Below are 11,892 nucleotides of genomic sequence, written 5' to 3'. Positions count from 1 at the left end.
ACTTAAATTTGATAGAGGTCATAAAATCCTAAATCATAATCTATCCAATAGATTTTGTCCTTCCTACTTTGCATCTTTATACTTTTGTATTTCTGGCAACTTTTAATTGTATGCTGGATGCTTTACCTATACATTGCAAAGAATGTATAGACTGCAATCTGTTATTATACTCTGAAAAGTGTGACATTTCATCCAAGCAAACAACGAAATGACTAAGAACTCACCTTTAACTTCTCGAAGCTTGACTTCATGCTAAGCCGGATCAATTTTCATTTTCTCAGCTTCCAGGCAAACTCATTTTTTACCTGTCCTTTATTTTTAAAGACTCTGTTATTTTCGTGGGAATTACAAAGTGTTTGCCAAAGTCTCTTATCAATGACTCAGACTCTTAATTCTATTCCTCATGTGGTCCAGCATCTGCAAACTTCTCTCAGCCTCCTAGAGGTCATTTTCCCCTTGGGATTTCTAGAATCCTACTCATGCATACTGTTCACAAGTGCATTAAGCAGCTTCAGCTTTCTGAAAGAAAAATTCTGTGGGGCCTTATCTACATAAGGAATATTTGTTTTGAAAAGAACTCACATACAAAGAGTAGAGAATGAGCCTACAAATATGTATGAGTGGGTAAGAAATGGGGAGATTAAAGGATATAAAATGCCAGATGTCTAGAATGAACAAGTTTGGAGTTTCATGTATAACATAAGAACTGAAGGCAATTACATCATATTGTACAACAGATATATGTTAAAAATGAGTGAGATCACAAGTATGCTAGTTAGCTTCTACAGTTGATATTTTGCAGTCTAAATATATTTTACAGCATTGTGTTCAAGTTTTAAATGGAACTGTTTGGGAAGGATTAAGAAGTGTGGCCTTATTGAAGAAAGTATTACTGGAGGTAGGCTTTGAGGTTGCAAAACCAAAGCCATTCCTAGTTAGCTTCCACTGTTTCCTGTTTGTGAATAGGGTGTGAGCTATCAGTTACTCTCCAGACCAATGCCTACCTGTCTATTGCCACAATCCCTGCCATCATGGCCATGAACTCGCTCGCCCTCTGTTACTGTCTTGGTCACAGTATTTTGTCACATCGATAGAAAAGGAACTAAGATGCCCAACAATATTTATCTTTTAAGACAGAATCCAAGTAAAGATTTGAAAATAAATGATATACAGAATTTAGCACTCTGCATCATTGGAATGGTTTCCTTCAGTTAAAAAAGATTGTGAGGTTTAGCTTGAGTTCTTACACTCTGTGAAACACAAAAATTGAGATTTTTGTGCTCCCTTCAGCAGCACATATACTAAAATTATAACGATACAGAAAAGATTATCATGGCCCCTGCCCAAGGATGACAGGCAAATTTGTGAAGTGTTCCATATTTTTTTTTTGCCCAGAGCTGAACCGGTCCCAAAACTCTCTGTACCCAAATCCCATGGGTAAGAGAGATGGACTCTCAGGGGAGACCACCACTCCTGCTCACATTCCTGGCCCAAGATACAGGAATATAGGTTTCTGCCCAGCCCAGAACTGAAATGAACTGGTCCCACAGCTCTCTGTACCCAAATCCTATGGGAAAGAGAGATGGACTCTCAGAAGTGTGGACAATCCTGAGAGCTCAGGGGAGACCTCCACTTCTGCTAACATTTCAGGCCCAAGAGGAACCTGCCTAGTGCACTCTGGATACAGGAACCTAGGAGCAGACAGTGGCAGGAACCTTCTGGTTTCTGCCTGAGTCTAGAACTAAAAGTCAGTGCCCTGGAGCACTGACACACCTGAGAGCAGAGCTAAGACCAATTCTTCTCCTCCAAGCCACCCACCTGGAGGCTCCAGGACACACAAATTCAGGAGCAGCTCTATGTTCCCTGATCTGGCTGAAAGAAAACAGGTCTACAGGAGTGCTGACACACAGGCTCACAGGAAAGTCAAGCCACTGTCAGAGACAGCAAGACAACCTTATGGAAAGAGATAAGCACAGGAACTTAAGCAATAGAAACCAAGACTACTTGGTATCATCAGAGCCCAGCTCTTCCACCAAAGCAAATACTGGATATCCAAACACACTGGAAAAACAAGATTCGGATTTAAAATCACATCTCATGATGATGATAGAGGACTTGAAAAAGGACATAAATAGCCCCATTAAGGGACAACACAGGTAAACAAATAGAAGCCCTTAAAGAGGAAACACAATCCCAAAGAAACACAAAAACACAAAGAATTACAGGAAAACACAACCAAAAAGGTGGAGGAATTGAAGAAAACCATCCAGGATCTAAAAATGGAAATAAAGAAATCACAAAGGGAGGCAAACCTGGAGATAGAAAACCTAGGACAGAGATCAGGAGTCATAGAAGCAAGCATCACCAACAGAATACAAGAGATAGAGGAGGGAATCTCAGGGGCAAAAGATACCATAAAAAACATTGACACAATCATCAAAGAAAATGTAAAACACAAAAAGCTCTTAACCCAAAACATCCAGGAAATCCAGGACACAAGGAGAAGATCAAACCTAAGGATAATAGGTATAGAAGAGAGTGAAGACTCCCAACTTAAAGGACCAGTAAATATCTTCAACAAAATCATAGAAGAAAACTTCCCTAACCTAAAGAAAGAGATGCCCATAAACATTCAAGAAGCCTACAGAACTCCAAATAGATTGGACTAGAAAAGAATTCCTCCTATCACATAATAGTCAATACACCAAATGCACAAAACAAAGAATGTTAAAAGCAGTAAGGGGAAAAGGTCAAGTAACATACAAAGGCAGAACTATCAGAATTACACTGGATTATTTTACCAGAGACTATAAAAGCCAGAAGATCCTGGGCAGATGTGATTATAGACCCTAAGAGAACACAAATGCTAGCCCAGGCTACTATATTCAGCAAAATTCTCATTTAATATAGATGGAGAAATCAAGATATTCCATGACAAAACCAAATTAACACAATATCTTTCTATAAATCCAGGCCTACAAAGGACAATAGATGGAAAACTCCAACACAAAGAGGGAAACTACAGTCTAGAAGAAGCAAGAAAGTAATCTCCTTGCAACAAAACCAAAAGAAGAGAGACACACAAACATAATTTCACCTATAACAGCAAAAATCACAGGAAACGACAATCACTATTCCTTAATATCTCTTAACATCAATGGACTCAATTCCCCAATAAAAAGACATAGACTGACATACTGAATATATAAAGAGAACCCAACATTTTACTTCATACATGAAACACACCTCAGTGACAAAGACAGAAACTACCTAAGAGTAAAAGTCTGGAAAACAACTTTCCAAGCAAATGGTCCAAGAAACAAGCTGGAGTAGCCATTTTAATTTCTAATAAAATTGACTTTCAACCAAAAGTTATCAAAAAAGATAAGGAAGGACATTTTATATTCATTAAAGGAAAAATCCACCAAGATGAACTCTCAATCCTAAATATCTATGCTCCAAATGCAAGGGCACGTACATTCATAAAAGAAACCTTACTATAGCTCAAAGCACACATTCCACATCATATAATAATACTAGGACATTTCAACACCCCCACTCTCATGAATGGACAGATCACGGAAACAGAAACTAAACACAGACATAGATAAACTAACAGAAGTTATGAACCAAATGGTGTTAACAGATATTTATAGAACATTTTATCCTAAGACAACAAAAAATGTACCTTCTTCTCAACACCTCATGGTACCGTCTCCAAAATTGACCATATAATCAGTCACAAAACAGACCTCAACACAGGAATAAATAGGGAGAGAGTGGGCAGCCTTGTCTAGTCCCTGATTTTAGTAGGATTGCTTCAAGTTTCTCTCAATTTAGCTTGATGTTGGCTACCGGTTTGCTGCATATTGCTTTTACTATGTTTAGGTATAGACCTTGAATTCCTGATATTTCCAGGACTTTTATCATGAAGAGGTGTTAAATTTTATCAAATGGTGTCTCAGATCTAGTGAATAGAGGAATCTCAAATGGCTGAGAAGCAACTAAAGAAATGTTCAGCATCCTTAGTCATCAGAGAAATGCAAATCAAAACAACCCTGAGATTCCACCTCACACAAGTCAGACTAGCTAAGATCCAAAACTCAGGTGACAACAGATGCTGGCAAGAATGTGGAAAAAGAGGAATACTCCTCCATTGTTGGCAGGATTGCAAACTGGCACAACCATTCTGGAAATCAGTCTGGAGTTTCTTCAGAAAATTGGACATTGCACTACCCAAGAACCCAGCTATACCACTCCTGGGCATATACCCAAAATATGCTCCAACATACAACAAAGACGCATGCTCCACTATGTTCATAGCAGCCTTATTTATAACAGCCAGAAGCTGGAAAGTACCCAGATGCCCTTCAACAGAGGAATGGATTCAGAAAATGTGGTACATCTACACAATGGAGTACTACTCAGCTATTAAAAACAATGACTTCATGAAATTCATAGGTAAATGGATTGAAGTAGAAAATATTATCCTGAGTGAGGTAAACCAATCACAGAAAAACACACATGGTATGGACTCACTGATAAGTGGATATTAGCCCAAAGCTCAAATTCCCAATATACAATCCACAGACTACATGAAGTTCAACGAGAAGGATGACCAAAGTACAGATGCTTCGGTCCTTAAAAGGGGGAACAAACATATTCATAGGAAGGGATATGGAGACAAAGTTTGGAGCAGAGACTGAAGGAACAGCCATTCAGAGCCTGTCTCACATGGGTATACAGCCCATATATATACAGCCACCAAAACTAGATAAGATTGATGAAGCTAAGAAGTGCATGCTGACAGGAGCCGGATATAGCTGTCTCCTGAGAGACACAGCCAGAACATGTCAAATACAGAGGCGAATGCTAGCAGCAAACCATTTAACTGAGATCGGGATCCCTGTTGGAGGAATTAGAGAAAGGATCGAAGGAACCGAAAGGGCTTGCAACCACATAAGAACAACAGCGCCAATCAACCAGACCTCCCAGGGACTAAACCACTACCCAAAGACTATATATACATGGACTGACCCATGGCTCCAACTGCATATGTAGCAGAGGTTGTCCTTGTTGGGCACCAATGGGAGGAGAAGCCTTTGGTCCTGCCAAGGCTGCACCCCTCCACCACCACCCCCCAGTGTAAGGGAACATCAAGGGGGGCAGGAAAGGGGTGGTTGGGGAGGGGGAACACCCTTATAGAAGAAGGGGAGGAGGATGCAATAGGGGGCTTATGGCCAGGAAACTGGGAAAGGGAATAACATTTGAAATGTAAGTAAAACATACCCAATAAATAAGATTTTTAAAAAAGAAAAAAGATTGAGATTTTCTTCAGAGAATAAATTTTTTTCTTACATGTACAGAATACTCCTTCCTCTGCCTACCAATGATAACTCTTCTATCCCATCAACCATTCTGTTATATATTTAAATTCCATCCTAGGTCATTGTTATCTGCATGTTACCTACTACAGTAATATCTACTTCCCTTATAGGAATTGGAGTTTTCTAACATGTATGTCTCACCTCTATTATTCTGATTCTTCTAGCATCTTTTACCAGGCTCTGTTTCCTACCATCCACTAGGCGATTATTACCTAATGGTGTTTGAATCACATGCATGCCCCCTGTTACTTTCAGACCAATGGTTTCCTACAATAAGCAACCAGAACACTACATTTTATCACTTTAATCATGTTCTCTTGTTATTTTAAAATAAATATATCTTAGAGTAAAATTCAGATGGTGTGTCTGAAACAAAGTTCCAGAAAGCCCAGTACTGTCTTTGGATACAACAGGCCCTTTTCAGGACATAATACTTTCAATTGTAAGTTTTCGTTTTTATTTCATCTCGCAGAGCAGGATGGGAGAAACACTGAGCATAAATCTCACAAGGCTGTTGGGAATAGAGTAAATGACCTGTCTTTCTGACTGTGGAAGAAAGGCAACATCGCGGCAGTTAACAGATTTTTGCTTTCAGTCTGAGTTTGTGCCCAACGAAGAAAAGAATCTCTACTGAAACGTGTGTGTGCGTGACCAGCCGCACTCGTTCCCGCAGTCTCTTTCATGACTATACATGAAGCACACGGTTCGGGAAGAGTTGCAAGTTCATGCTACTGCTATCCTGGAAGACTGAGAGCTGGGGTTTCACCTGAAAATGTTGACTGCTCTGGGACAGGACTAGAGCTGAGGTAGGATGAGACTGTGGTAGAAGAGATGACAAAATTGAAAGTCCGTGAGCCAGTGTACAGGAATGTCAGCCCCCTCAAATCTTGTTTTCTCTGACTTGAAATCTACAAAGAATATTTTATAAGGTTCTTTACAAGGTACGATTAAAAAATGGACATGACAGAATGTTGAAAATTATTCAGTATTATGTGTATGTCTTTTATTAGCAATGTCTTCCCCACCCTGAAATCTATATACTATAGGCTAATTAGAAGACAAATAAACATCTTTTACGAAGGTCACTTGAGGGTTTGATGGGTCCTGCTGTGGTTGGGCATGGTTTGACTGTGTCCCCTGAAGTTTATAAGCTGGAAATGTGATTCCCAGTGTAGCAGTATAAGAAGCGGTAGGTCCGTGGAATCTCATGGAAGGGTGCCATCTTTGAAAACACGAAAGTGGTACTCATGGGACCAGGTTAGCTCGAAGGGTTATTTTGAAGCAGTGCGACCCCTAATGTGCTTAGCCTTTTCTGCATGCAACCATTTCCCTTTTTTATTTTTCTACGGTATTGTGACATAACCCTGTGGACCCCTCAGCGGACTCCAGAGCCATGTTTGGATTTTCCAGACTCCAGAATCATTAGTCAAATAAAAATCATTTCTTTGTAAAGTACCCAGCTTCAGGTGTTTTGTCACAGAAACAAAAAAAAGAAATTAAAGCCCCATCTTTGGTGAACAAGGTTGTCAATACTTTGACGAATGACATCAGTTAATTTGGATAATCAATTTTCAATTAGATCAGACAAGAGCACATTTGTACCATTTCTGAAATGACAGGTTGAGTTTTCCCCAAGAGTTATGCATATTCTGTTACATCCAGCTCACTCTCCCTGCCTTCACTGTCTGACCTTCTGTTGACTTGAGGGAAAACATAACTGGTATTCCGGTTCTGAAGTTTCTCAGTTATTTCCAGCACATTTCTCCTCCTTGTGGAATTGTTACAGAAAATCCATGACTAAGTTCCTGGTAGCCACAGGACTTTCCCACAGAAGACGAGATGTACCACACAGCATGAGGGGTCTGTGGAAGATTCTATCAGCAAATGGCTGCTTAAACACTAGGCTGGTTCTTGGCAGTTTTTTTCTAAAACACTATTGAAAATAAACTTTATTCATTCCCCTTCTCCTGCATGTTGGTTTTAGACAATTGTTCTGTCTTTTGTAATGGACTTTTATCTATTTTATAGAAAACAAAACTGTGGGGGAAATTGGCTGTTACACATTTTAGCTACTGCAGTGATTAATTGCCCTTTTTTTGTTTGTTTTTAAGGGGATTTACAAATGTTTTAGTTCTTGTGAAGTTTTGTTTGTTTATTGTTGTTCTTTGTTCTGCGAGTTTTGGGGGATTGGTTTTTTTTCTTTGTTTTGTTGTTGCTGTTGTTTTTGTTTTTCAACTTTGTTTTCATTTTTATAGGAAATTGTAGTGTTTTATGTTTCCTCCTCCATATTCTCATCTGGCTTCCCTCATACCATTGGTCCAGGATAAAGATGACCCCAAGATCCCAACACTTCCAAAACTCCGGGTTCCTGAACACATCCTGTCAAGTAGAGATGCAGGAAGCAGGCATGTCATGTACTGTGTTGGAATGACTTTGCAGAGAGTCACATGTCTATTATAAAAACGCATGAGCAGTCAACGTGGACAAAGAAAATTGTCCACTTTGTATACTCTTTAAATATTGGTAGAGCATTCTCTGAAACTAGTGGCCCCAGCTCAGATGGTTTCACTCATTAGACACGTGTCCTCAGGAAAGTCCCAAGTGACTCGAGCATGTCTTACTTACACGTTAAACAATGAGCTTATCTCAGTTACGCTCCACTCGGTTCTAAGTGATTTCTTTCCTGTGAAATGTGAACCCATAAAAAATATCTGACGCAAGTCTTTCAAACCGAACTGCAAAGAAAATATCATTTATGTAATCAATGAAATGGAAGTGGTTGTTCTTTGTTAGGTTGCCGAGACAAACTGAAGTTTGCTTTGGGGGGGAGGGGATGGAGTCATAGCCATCTTGACTGACGTTTTAAAATATTAGCATACATTTTTGTTCAAAGTGCACAATAACTCTACATAAGAGTGGTACAAATTTCGTGGTGGTAATGTCAGTAGGAAGTGGGAAATGCAAACTAGCAATGATAGGAGAGTCATGACATAAACAGCAATGTACTTTTCATGTCCCTTCTGAGAAATTAGCACATGACCAAAACAACCGTTGTGTGTTTTCTTGCTTTGAAATAGGACCTTTCTAATTCCGGGTCTGTGAAACACTGGCACCGTCTGTACTGAAACCCACCGAGTTCTTCTCGTAGGTATTTCTCTTGTGGGTTTTCCTCTATCTCATCCTTCCTATCTTCTATCAGCTGCCTTTCTTTGTTTCTCTGTTTGCTGTGAGGTGCTGGGGGAATGGACCTCCAGGCCTTGTGTTTGTTGAGCAAGAATTCTACTATTGAGTCTGGCTCCCCAGCTTCTCTGTCTGGTTCTTCCTTCTCAGACGAACGTGCCTCCTATTTAAGTTAATCCTCGCCTCTCCCCAGAGCCCCAACAATAACCTTTATATTGAAGCTGCTGCATCTATATTGAAGCTACTGCAAATTTAAAGCCACGCAGAAAGCTTTTATAGGTAGTGTTTTGTGGCCATTGGGTTCTAAATATTTCATAAGTTCCATTATCACTTATTCTCTGGCTCATAAATATTAATAAGATTATTTTAGGTTCTGAACATAAGGAGTTTTTCTAGCTCTTCGGTTGTTGTCAGTGTCTAATATTGTTTTATAGAAAGAGAGGAAGACTGGATTAGCCACTCTTTGCTATTCACATTACTTCTATGGTCTGCTACATCGTTAGCGTCTTGGTGAGACTCTGAAAGGAATGAGTTATTTATTTGTATAGTATGAGCTTCCTTATACATTTGCTTTAATCTAGACTAACTGTATGAATCAAATGACCTACTCTCCCCCGCCCCAGTATTTACTTCTTGACCTGTTTCTAAAAGGGAATGCAGAAATATCTTGTATTGGTTTCATTAGGTCCCATTCCTTGACCATATTCAAGAGGCTGTTCTGCTAGGAACATTTGCATTTAGAGTTGCTAGTGTTTCTGATAGCTGCCTTTTATAATTTTTAATGATGTTCTATTTCTCTGCTCTTTCTCTGTCCTCTCAACCTTTAACTCCACCACATTATTTTTTTACTCCCACGATAGCATGTAAATGGGTTTCTTGTCTAAAGAAAATTTGATGATCTCTACTTTGAGTAAATTAATCTGCTAGCATTTATTAAGATTACTGATACATTATGTCAATCTCTCACCATTGCTTGTTCCTGCCTCATTTTTCTATTTCTGGCTCTTATTAGTTTGATATCGTGTTCTTTAGTCCTTCCTTTTCCTCAACTACTTGTGCCTGCTTACTTTTAAACTTTTAAATACATTAATCTTGATTAAAGTCCAAAGTGAAGCAGGTCTTTGTATTCATCCTAAATATTATAACACAATGATACTTTATACTTTATAATTTCAGTTTCATTCACTCTTTTTTTATTAATTTATTCATTTTCTTTTTTGGGGATATTTTTAAATTAACTTGAGTATTTCTTATATACATTTCAAGTGTTATTCCCTTTCCCAGTTTCCAGGCAAACATCCCTCTCCCCCCTCCCCTTCTTTATGGGTATTCCCCACCCCATCCTCCCCCTCTTGCCGCCCTCCCCCCAACAATCTAGTTCACTGGGGGTTCAGTCTTAGCAGGACCCAGGGCTTCCCCTTCCACTGGTGCTCTTACTAGGCTATTCATTGCTACCTATGAGGTCACAGTCCAGGGTCAGTCCATGTATAGTCTTTAGGTAGTGGCTTAGTCCCTGGAAGCTCTGGTTGCTTGTCATTGTTGTACATATGGGGTCTCGAGCCCCTTCAAGCTCTTCCAGTTCTTTCTCTGATTCCTTCAACGGGGGTCCTATTCTCAAATCAGTGGTTTGCTGCTGGCATACGCCTCTGTGTTTGCTGTATTCTGGCTGTGTCTCTCGGGAGAGATCTACATCCGACTCCTGTTGGCCTGCACTTCTTTCCTTCATCCATCTTGTCTAATTGGATGGCTGTATATGCATGGGCCACATGTGCGGCAGGCTCTGAATGGGTGTTCCTTCTGTGTCTGTTTTAATCTTGGCCTCTCTATTCCCTGGCAAGGGTATTCTTGTTCCCCTTTTAAAGAAGGAGTGAAGCATTCACATTTTGATCATCCGTCTTGAGTTTCATTTGTTCTAGGCATCTAGGGTAATTCAAGCATTTGTGCTAATAGCCACTTATCAATGAGTGCATACCTTGTGTGTTTTTCTGTGATTGGTTTACCTCACTCAGGATGATATTTTCCAGTTCCAACCATTTGCCTACGAATTTCATAAAGCCGTTGTTTTTGATAGCTGAGTAATATTCCATTGTGTAGATGTACCACATTTTCTGTATCCATTCCTCTGTTGAAGGGCATCTGGGTTCTTTCCAATTCTGGCTATTATGAATAAGGCTGCGATGAACATAGTGGAGCACGTGTCTTTTTTATATGTTGGGGCATCTTTTGGGTATATGCCCAAGAGAGGTATAGCTGGATCCTCAGGCAGTTAATGTCCAATTTTCTGAGGAACCTCCAGACTGATTTCCAGAATGGTTGCACCAGTCTGCAATCCCACCAACAATGGAGGAGCGTTCCTCTTTCTCCGCATCCTCGCCAACATTTGCTGTCATCTGAGTTTTTGATCTTAGCCATTCTCACTGGTGTGAGGTGAAATCTCAGGGTTGTTTTGATTTGCATTTCCCTTATGACTAAAGATGTTGAACATTTCTTTAGGTGTTTCTCAGCCATTCGGCATTCCTCAGCTGTGAATTCTTTGTTTAGCTCTGAACCCCATTTTTTAATAGGGTTATTTGTCTCCCTGCAGTCTAACTTCTTGAGTTCTTTGTATATTTTGGATATAAGGCCTCTATCTATTGTAGGATTGGTAAAGATCTTTTCCCAATCTGTTGGTTGCCGATTTGTCCTAACCACAGTGTCCTTTGCCTTACAGAAGCTTTGCAGTTTTATGAGATCCCATTTGTTGATTCTTGATCTTAGAGCATAAGCCATTGGTGTTTTGTTCAGGAAATTTTTTCCAGTGCCCTTGTGTTCCAGATGCTTCCCTGGTTTTTCTTCTATTAGTTTGAGTGTATCAGGTTTGATGTGGAGGTCCTTGATCCACTTGGACTTAAGCTTTGTACAGGGTGATAAGCATGGATCAATCTGCATTCTTCTACATGTTGACCTCCAGTTGAACCAGCATCATTTGCTGAAAATGCTATCTTTTTTCCATTGGATGATTTTGGCTCCTTTGTCAAAAATCAAGTGACCATAGGTGTGTGGGTTCATTTCTGGGTCTTCAATTCTATTCCATTGGTCTATCTGTCTGTCTCTGTACCAATACCATGCAGTTTTTATCACTATTGCTCTGTAATACTGCTTGAGTTCAGGGATAGTGATTCCCCCTGAAGTCCTTTTATTGTTGAGGATAGTTTTAGCTATCCTGGGTTTTTTGTTATTCCAGATGAATTTGCAAATTGTTCTGTCTAACTCTTTGAAGAATTGGATTGGTATTTTGATGGGGATTGCATTGAATCTGTAGATTGCTTTTGGTAAAATGGCCATT

General features: G+C 39.7%; 1 non-coding gene across 1 annotated transcript; it reads left to right on the top strand.

Annotated features, from left to right (window-relative positions):
- The first annotated feature begins 1,277 nt into the window (after window positions 1-1,277).
- LOC120102572 (U6 spliceosomal RNA) lies at window positions 1,278-1,384 on the top strand. The gene has a single exon (XR_005504208.1). It is a non-coding gene; the product is annotated as a U6 spliceosomal RNA (small nuclear RNA).
- Window positions 1,385-11,892: the final 10,508 nt, after the last annotated feature.

Source organism: Rattus norvegicus, chromosome 4 (assembly GCF_036323735.1).
Source record: "Rattus norvegicus strain BN/NHsdMcwi chromosome 4, GRCr8, whole genome shotgun sequence".
NCBI classification, from domain to species: domain Eukaryota; kingdom Metazoa; phylum Chordata; class Mammalia; order Rodentia; family Muridae; genus Rattus; species Rattus norvegicus.
The sequence above is the reverse complement of the archived record's forward strand: the minus strand, read 5'-3'. Positions and strand labels throughout refer to the sequence as shown.